Source organism: Nanorana parkeri, unplaced genomic scaffold (assembly GCF_000935625.1).
Source record: "Nanorana parkeri isolate BGI_ZX_2015 unplaced genomic scaffold, ASM93562v1 scaffold40, whole genome shotgun sequence".
Lineage (NCBI taxonomy): Eukaryota > Metazoa > Chordata > Amphibia > Anura > Dicroglossidae > Nanorana > Nanorana parkeri.
Genome location: NW_017306308.1, coordinates 1,709,947 through 1,718,081, shown reverse-complemented (window position 1 = coordinate 1,718,081; position 8,135 = coordinate 1,709,947).

Genomic DNA, 8,135 nt, shown 5'->3' with positions numbered 1-8,135 from the left:
TTCTCTATGGGACTACGCCACCCTACGCTCACCCCAAGTGCAGGTCCGTACGGGTGCGTGTGTCCCGGCTCGGACGCAGACAGGATCCATCCTGTCAGCGTACGAGTACGGACATTTGCACCCGCACGGATGTGCAGGACGGGTGAGCGTAGGGGGGCGTACTCCCATAGAAAAGGACAAGAGCTGTGTACTAATCACACGCAGCACCTGTCCTTCCCGGGAGCTGAGCGATACACGGAGCTGTACCTGCTGGCTTTTTCTAGCGTGAATGAACCCTTAAAGGAGAACTATGAGGTGAGTGATTTCCACTCCCCTCATAGTTCTAGCCGACCTGTGACAATGAGACTGTCACAGGTCGGCTAGAACTATGAGGTGAGTGATTTCCACTCCCCTCATAGTTCTAGCCGACCTGTGACAATGAGACTGTCACAGGTCGGCTAGAACTATGAGGTGAGTGATTTCCACTCCCCTCATAGTTCTAGCCGACCTGTGACAATGAGACTGTCACAGGTCGGCTAGAACTATGAGGTGAGTGATTTCCACTCCCCTCATAGTTCTAGCCGACCTGTGACAATGAGACTGTCACAGGTCGGCTAGAACTATGAGGTGAGTGATTTCCACTCCCCTCATAGTTCTAGCCGACCTGTGACAATGAGACTGTCACAGGTCGGCTAGAACTATGAGGTGAGTGGAAATCACTCACCTCATAGTTCTCCTTTAATGAGTTCATTCATTCAGCAGAAAAATGTGTGCTTGTGTTCCTTTCACAGCACAGCTGGCCATACACTATTCCAATATCATCTCCATGTCCTACTGTCTCCATATCTCCATTTTAAACCGACCTTTATCAAAGAAGTCGAATTGTCAGCTGAACAGTGACTGCAGCCAATCAGCTGTAATCTCTGTTCTGGTATATTGGCCCAGGGCGTGGGGAGGGGGGTTCCCCATACACATTGTTTCGCATAGATGAGGGAATCAAGCGTACTGCCAGCTTAAAGTGTATTTCCAATTCTGCCTATTTTATATGTGTTACATGTTTCTCCATCAGTATTTCTGCTTGCACAGTACACAGGGCCGGATTTCCCACAAGTCAAACCAAGGCCTGGCCTCGGGGCAGCATGGAGTAGAGGGGCAGCAGGGGTGCGGAATTCCTATCTTCCGACGCCCAGGACATGCAGTGCCGGGCGGGTAGTTGTTTTCTACATTTAGCCCTTCATTGGGCAAGCAGACATAAATGTACAGCTGGGAAGCCGACACTTGTTTTGTACACTTGATCTCGGCGATGTCGTTGTGATCACTTGTATGCAGACTGCACATCTGCCATTCTCCATGGGAAGGGGGGCGCATTGAGGAACCTGGCCTTGGGGCAGCAGAGAGAGTAAATCCGGCCCTGTCAGTACATGCTCTATTCTGAAAGAAAAGGCCGTTCTCTGTGCTGAGCTTTGCTCTGGAATACAAGAGGTGCGGAGGGCAGGTTATTGTTATCATAATGAACCCTGTGTGTACTGCAGACATCCCAACCTGCAAAACCTTATTTCAGGGAGGCATCCTTCTCATTTCAGGGAGGTGCCGTCTCTGTTTTTTTATTTTGACAGCGGCCACTGTCAGAATAAAAAAAAACAACTTGATAGCAGGGAAATTAATAGCTAGGCTGCTATTGGTCATTTCAAATTGCAATAGCCAATAGCGAGCTTGCTGTTGTACCCACCCACTGCTGCTGTCAATCAGCAGAGGAGCACCTCAGGTCCACCTCTGCTGATTGACAGCAGCAGCATATAATATTAATAATCACAAATAAAATAAAAACATTATTTAATCAATAATAACATAAATACCGCTCTCCATCCTGAATCGGCAGTCATAGGAGGCAGAGCAGGGAGGTGCGAGAGGAGAGCTCCGATTCCTATGATATCACAGAGCTCTCCTCCAATCACTGCTCTCCATCCTGAAACAGGAGGCCGAGTCGGAAGGTGCGGGAGGAGAGCTTAGCCTCTCTTAGCCCTCTCCATCCTGATACAGGAGGCTGAGCCGGAAGTTGAGGGAGGAGAGCTTGGCCTCCTGCAATGATCTTAGCCCTCTCCATCCTGACATAGGAGGCCGAGCCGGAAGTTGTGGGTGGAGAGCTTGGCCTCCTGCAACGATCTTAGCCCTCTCCATCCTGACACAGGAGGCCGAGCCGAAAGTTGAGGGAGGAGAGCTTGGCCTCCTGCAACGATCTTAGACCTCTCCATCCTGACATAGGAGGCCGAGCCGGAAGTTGTGGGAGGAGAGCTTGGCCTCCTGCAACTATCTTAGCCCTCTCCAACCTGACACAGGAGGCCGAGTCGGAAGGTGCGGGAGGAGAGCTTGGCCTCCTGCAACGATCTTAGCCCTCTCCATCCTGAGACAGAAGGCCGAGTCGGAAGTTGAGGGAGGAGAGCTTGGCCTCCTCCAACGATGTTAGCCCTCTCCATCCTGACATAGGAGGCCGAGCCGGAAGTTGTGGGAGGAGAGCTTGGCCTCCTGCAACTATCTTAGCCCTCTCCAACCTGACACAGGAGGCCGAGTCGGAAGGTGCGGGAGGAGAGCTTGGCCTCCTGCAACGATCTTAGCCCTCTCCATCCTGACACAGGAGGCCGAGTCGGAAGGTGCGGGAGGAGAGCTTGGCCTCCTGCAACGATCGTAGCCCTCTGCATCCTGACATAGGAGGCCGAGCCGGAAGTTGCGGGAGGAGAGCTTGGCCTCCTGCAACGATCGTAGCCCTCTGCATCCTGACATAGGAGGCCAAGCCGGAAGTTGCGGGAGGAGAGCTTGGCCTCCTGCAACGATCTTAGCCCTCTCCATCCTGACATAGGAGGCCGAGCCGGAAGTTGCGGGAGGAGAGCTTGGCCTCCTGCAACGATCTTAGCCCTCTCCATCCTGACACAGGAGGTCGAGCTGGAAGTTGCGGGAGGAGAGCTTGGCCTCCTGCAACGATCTTAGCCCTCTCCATCCTGACACAGGAGGCCGAGCCAGAAGTTGAGGAAGGAGAGCTTGGCCTCCTCCAACAATCTTAGCCCTCTCCATCCTGACATAGGAGGCCGAGCCGGAAGTTGCGGGAGGAGAGCTTGGCCTCCTACAACGATCTTAGCCCTCTCCATCCTGACACAGGAGGCCGAGCCGGAAGTTGAGGGAGGAGAGCTTGGCCTCCTCCAACGATCTTAGCCCTCTCCATCCTGACATAGGAGGCCGAGCCGGAAGTTGCGGGAGGAGAGCTTGGCCTCCTGCAACGATCTTAGCCCTCTCCATCCTGACACAGGAGGCCGAGCCGGGAGGTGCGGGGGGAGAGCTTGGCAACGCTGACAGCGCTCTCCTCCCCCACCACTTAGCATCCTGAAAGCTTCTCTCCTCCCTGCTGGGTGCCAGCTGCTGCATCGGAAGGCACACAGACTGGTGCCCAGCGGGGGAGGGGGGGAGTAGAGAAGGTAGGACGCACTGAATTTTCATGGCACTTTCGGCATTTTGCCAAAAGTGCCATTTTCAGCCTAAATGTTTTGGCGGCCCAAGTTTGGTGCATCCCTAAATATAACAGATGTTAGGCATTACATTTATAAGTGTATTGCATATTTAGAAGTACAGGTATAAATACACTGATGGGAATTAATCAAAACTGGTGCAGACAGAATCTGGAGCAGTTGCCCATAGTAACCAATCAGCTTGGTAAACTTGGAAACCAGTGAAGTCTGGGTGTGATGCTGGCTAGAGTGTTCCAGGTTGCTAAGAGCCAGGGAGATGCTGCCAGTCTCATATCATAGCTGGCAGTGCTGTCTTCTCTAAGCTATAATATACTGTAATAGATGTTGCTACTATAGTGTATTACAGGATCCATGTGGCACTGCCAGGGATCATTTATACAGGTGAAACTCGAATAATTAGAATATCGTGCAAAAGTAATTGCAGTAAGTGCTGCAAAAGGGGCCCAAACCAAGTACTGAGTACATATGCATGCTTGTACTTTTCAGAGGTCCGATATTGTTCTATGTACAATCCTTGTTTTATTGATTGCATGTAATAATCTACTTTTTTGAGGTTGTGGATTTGGGGTTCTTGGGGTTTTCATGAGCTGTAAGCCATAATCATCACAATTATGACAAATCACGGCTTGAATTATCTTGCTTTGCATGTAATGAGTCTCTCTCATATATTAGTTTCACCTTTTAAGTTGCATTAGTGAAATAAATGAACTTTGCACGATATTCTAATTATTCGAGTTTCACCTGTATATACTTATATTGTGCCAGATTGGACCAATGCAAGTAGATATACATTTTTAAATCTGGAGTTCAGCTTTACTAATTAGGAACTGGGTGGTGTAATCATTTCTTTATAATTGATTTTCTAAAAAAGTATTTTTTTACCTAAACATAGTAAGCTACATTTGGAGAAGGGTGTCTGCTAATGTGTTTGGTCAAAATGCACAATCATATATTCCTTTCCACATTGAATTTCCACAGTGCCCGCCTACTCCTATTAATTAGAATGATCATGCAGTGACGCATATTTACTATATTTACTATGCCTTGTAAATATCCAGTGCTGTGTCACCTATTTCACAGAGCCAGCCTTCTCAACTACAACGATACGTCTGGACGTTCTTAAAGTGTATTTCCACCTTTGCAGACTTATTTGAGAAAACCCCTCTATATGTTTGTTATCGGTACTTAGTCACAGCATAGCTAACCAATTTTACAAATAATTTCTTACCTTTTAGGTATCTTTATTTAGCAGGCCTTTGCATGCTCCTCCGGTGAAGAGTGACACCCCCCTTGCTTCTTTGGCTCTGCTGCCCCTCCTGCGGGCCCGGGAACGGCATCACGCGTGTCGACAGGTAGAGGGGAGAGAGACCAGAGAACATCTGTCCGCCAATCTCCTCCAGGCTGAATAGAGCCAGAAGCATCACTTCCATTTCTGCAGCTGTCATTCCCCAGCTAGAGAAGCCACTTATTTGATGTGGAAAGGTGACACTAGGAAAGTGGAAAGGTGACACTAGGGGTCTAATAGGCCCCTAATGTCAACTTATCCACCTGTCATGTTTGCACTTTTGAATTTCCCGCCGGCTCCGCCCCCCGCTGTGACGCCCGAAAACTAAACTGAAAGCAGAATGCCGGCATCGGCCGGGCGCACACAGCAGAGGACAACGCTCTTGGTACTGAAAATTAACCCCGAGCCACACTCGGGAATACCGTCAGGGAGGTTAAAGAGATCCTGTCACCAATAATATGCTATCACATAGGGGGCTTGTAAATTATGTAAAATAAACCAAATAAAGTAAAATAAATGTTAAAAAAAACCCCAAAAAATGTATTTAAAGTCCCTCGCCCCCGTAAATGTGCACATACTAACGTAAGCACATGTTAGGTGCGCCTACGTACGATAAAGATGATTGCACTACACATGTTAGGTATCTCTGTTTGAGTGAGAGCAATAATTCTAGGGCCAGTATTCACAGTTAACTCTAAACTGATGACGTGCAGAGGTTTTTAAAGCATAGCCTATGAACAATTTGGGGTACTGTAATTTGTCGCACACAATTATTAAGCTTGGCATGTTGAGTATCTATTTACTTGACATAACCTCATCTTTTATATTTTACAAAAAAAAAAAGTCTATTATATTGTGTTCATGTGCGTTAGAATTAACAAGTGAGATTTTTACTGAACTTTTGGGTTGGATAAAGAGTTGCGCTAATATCATGCAACATAAAAAATTGCAACTACTGCCATTGTGATCTCATGCGGGGTAAAAATTTGCAACTTCCGCTATTTTATTCTACAGGATCTGAGCTTTCAGGAAATATATCACTTGGGGATTGTAAGTTATTTTCAGGCCTAAAATGTGCAAAAACTGCCTTGGTAGCGAAAGGGTTGAAGTGTATTTCCACTTTTGCCGCTAAATTGGCATAACAACTACTTATATACTGTTTATATTTGTTATATGTTCTCATTCACATAGCATAAGCTAAGAAAAAAATAACTGCTGCTTGCACAATACATGCTCTAGTCTCAAAGAAAAGTTGTTCCCTGAACTGAGTTTTGCCCTGGAATGCAAAGGAGGACTCGCCAGGTTACTGTTAACATAATATTAAAGGAGAACTATAGGGTTAAGACTTTTCCCCATAGTTCTCCTTAGGGTAACGGGAGGACACAAACTAGCGTCCTCCCGTCACCCTAGGCTCATTATACCGCGAGCTGTAGCTCGAGTTATACTGAGACGCCGCAGCTGAAGCGGATCCCGACAGTTGTGCCGGGATCCGCCCAGCTGCGTGACTGACAGTTGGCTCTGCCTATCTAGAGGCAGAGCCAGCTGTACCCGCCCCCTCCCCCGTCCGTTCCGTCAGTCAGCGCTGGCGGATCGGAGCGGGGAGGGGGGAATCCAGCCCCTCCCGAGGTGAGCGAACGCCGGTATGTGTTCGCTCACCTCCCGATCTACTGAGCCGACCTGTGACAGTTTTATTGTCACAGGTCGGCTAGAACTATGAGGTGAGTGAAAAGCACTCACCTCATAGTTCTCCTTTAAACTCTCAAACCTTTTCAATAATGAATCCAGATTTAAAAAAATATACATTGCCCAGTAAAGTATTTTTTTAAATTTATTCTCCAACTACCTACAGACATCATGTTTCAGAACAGCTCCAACTTGACTGTAATATCACTTTAACATAATGAACCCTGTCTGTACGGTGCTGGTGGATCTCATTATCAGTTGTAAACTGGATTTGAACACTGTCTGTCCTAACAAAGGGTTAAAGATCTAGAGGCATTGCGTGCTAATGAGAGGAAGCTCAGTGTGTCCCTAGTCTTTTCCAGAGTTTCCTGTCACTTGGAAATTGAGACAGAATCTTGCAAAGGCCTGCTACACAGACACATCTAATAGGTAAGAAATATTTTTTTAAACATTTTTTGCTATGCTGTGTGAATCAGAACATATACTAATCATATAGTGGGATTTTTTTCAAATTTGATTGCAAATGTGGAAATACACAGTGGAAAGTACATCCTTGGTAAAGCATTAGTCAGTCCTCCCCATGCCCCGCCCCAACCCCCTTCATTAACCTGCACAGTAATATTCATTCTGTCAGTGTCTTCCCTGTTGATCCTGCAATCAGCTTCGGATGCTTTGCGTCTTCCCCCGCATCCAAAAACAAAAATTTCCCAGCACACTCACCAGCCAGCCTGCAAAAAAAATGCACTGTCTAACTACTAGGGTTAAAAACAAAATATGTGCAAGCCGCACTGCCTCGTCAAGGCCCCTCTATGTAATGTGGTCCTAACTCTAATCTATGAGAGCCTCCATCTTGGAGCATACATAGCATACATTGGGATGAATTGGGTGCAGGTTTGCCAGGAGGTAGCCCAATCCTCCTTAAAGGCAACCATCCCCAGAATTATATAGTGTGATATAACGCCCTTGCCTACAGAACCCCCAAGACTTACCAATAGACTATAAACTGAAGCCACAAGACTTCATAATCCCGTTCCTGTATACTGGCGCTTCAGTTTATGGTCTTGTGACATAATAAAAGGCGCTATCACAACATTTGCGCAGCTGCAGCAAAGTCTGATCTATTTATTGTACTATTAAATGAATCCATCGTAAAAATGGCTTATGTTTCAGCTTTCATCTATCATAAAGTTCATTTATTCTTGGAGTACATTGCAGAGTTGTTCTCATATTAAACGCAGTTTAAGTATACATTCATAACTCATAGTTATTTTTTTCTTACAGGTGGAAAAAATATTTTATCCGGTTCCCAGCTCTCCACCTCTCCAAAAAGTAGTTTGACTTCAGCAGCACATAAATCTTGAAGATGAGCCAGTGGAAAGTTGTTTGGGTTTTGTGTAGTAACCTAGTAATGTGAGTTTAACATTGCGCTTATTATAGTTAAAATATGCAGCACGCCTGACCTGAATAGAAAGTTTTCCTCAAACAACTGCTGGCAAATGGCTCTGCGTGTACAGATATACTTTTTCAGTTTTTATTGTACTGGCGGCCACTGAGGGATGTGTTCCTTTGTAAAAACTAATGGTAATCTGACATAAATCATTAGAGCAGTTACAGCTAGAACTAAACACTTGTAAAATATGTATTATTTTTTGAGTGTATGTTGGAACACTCGG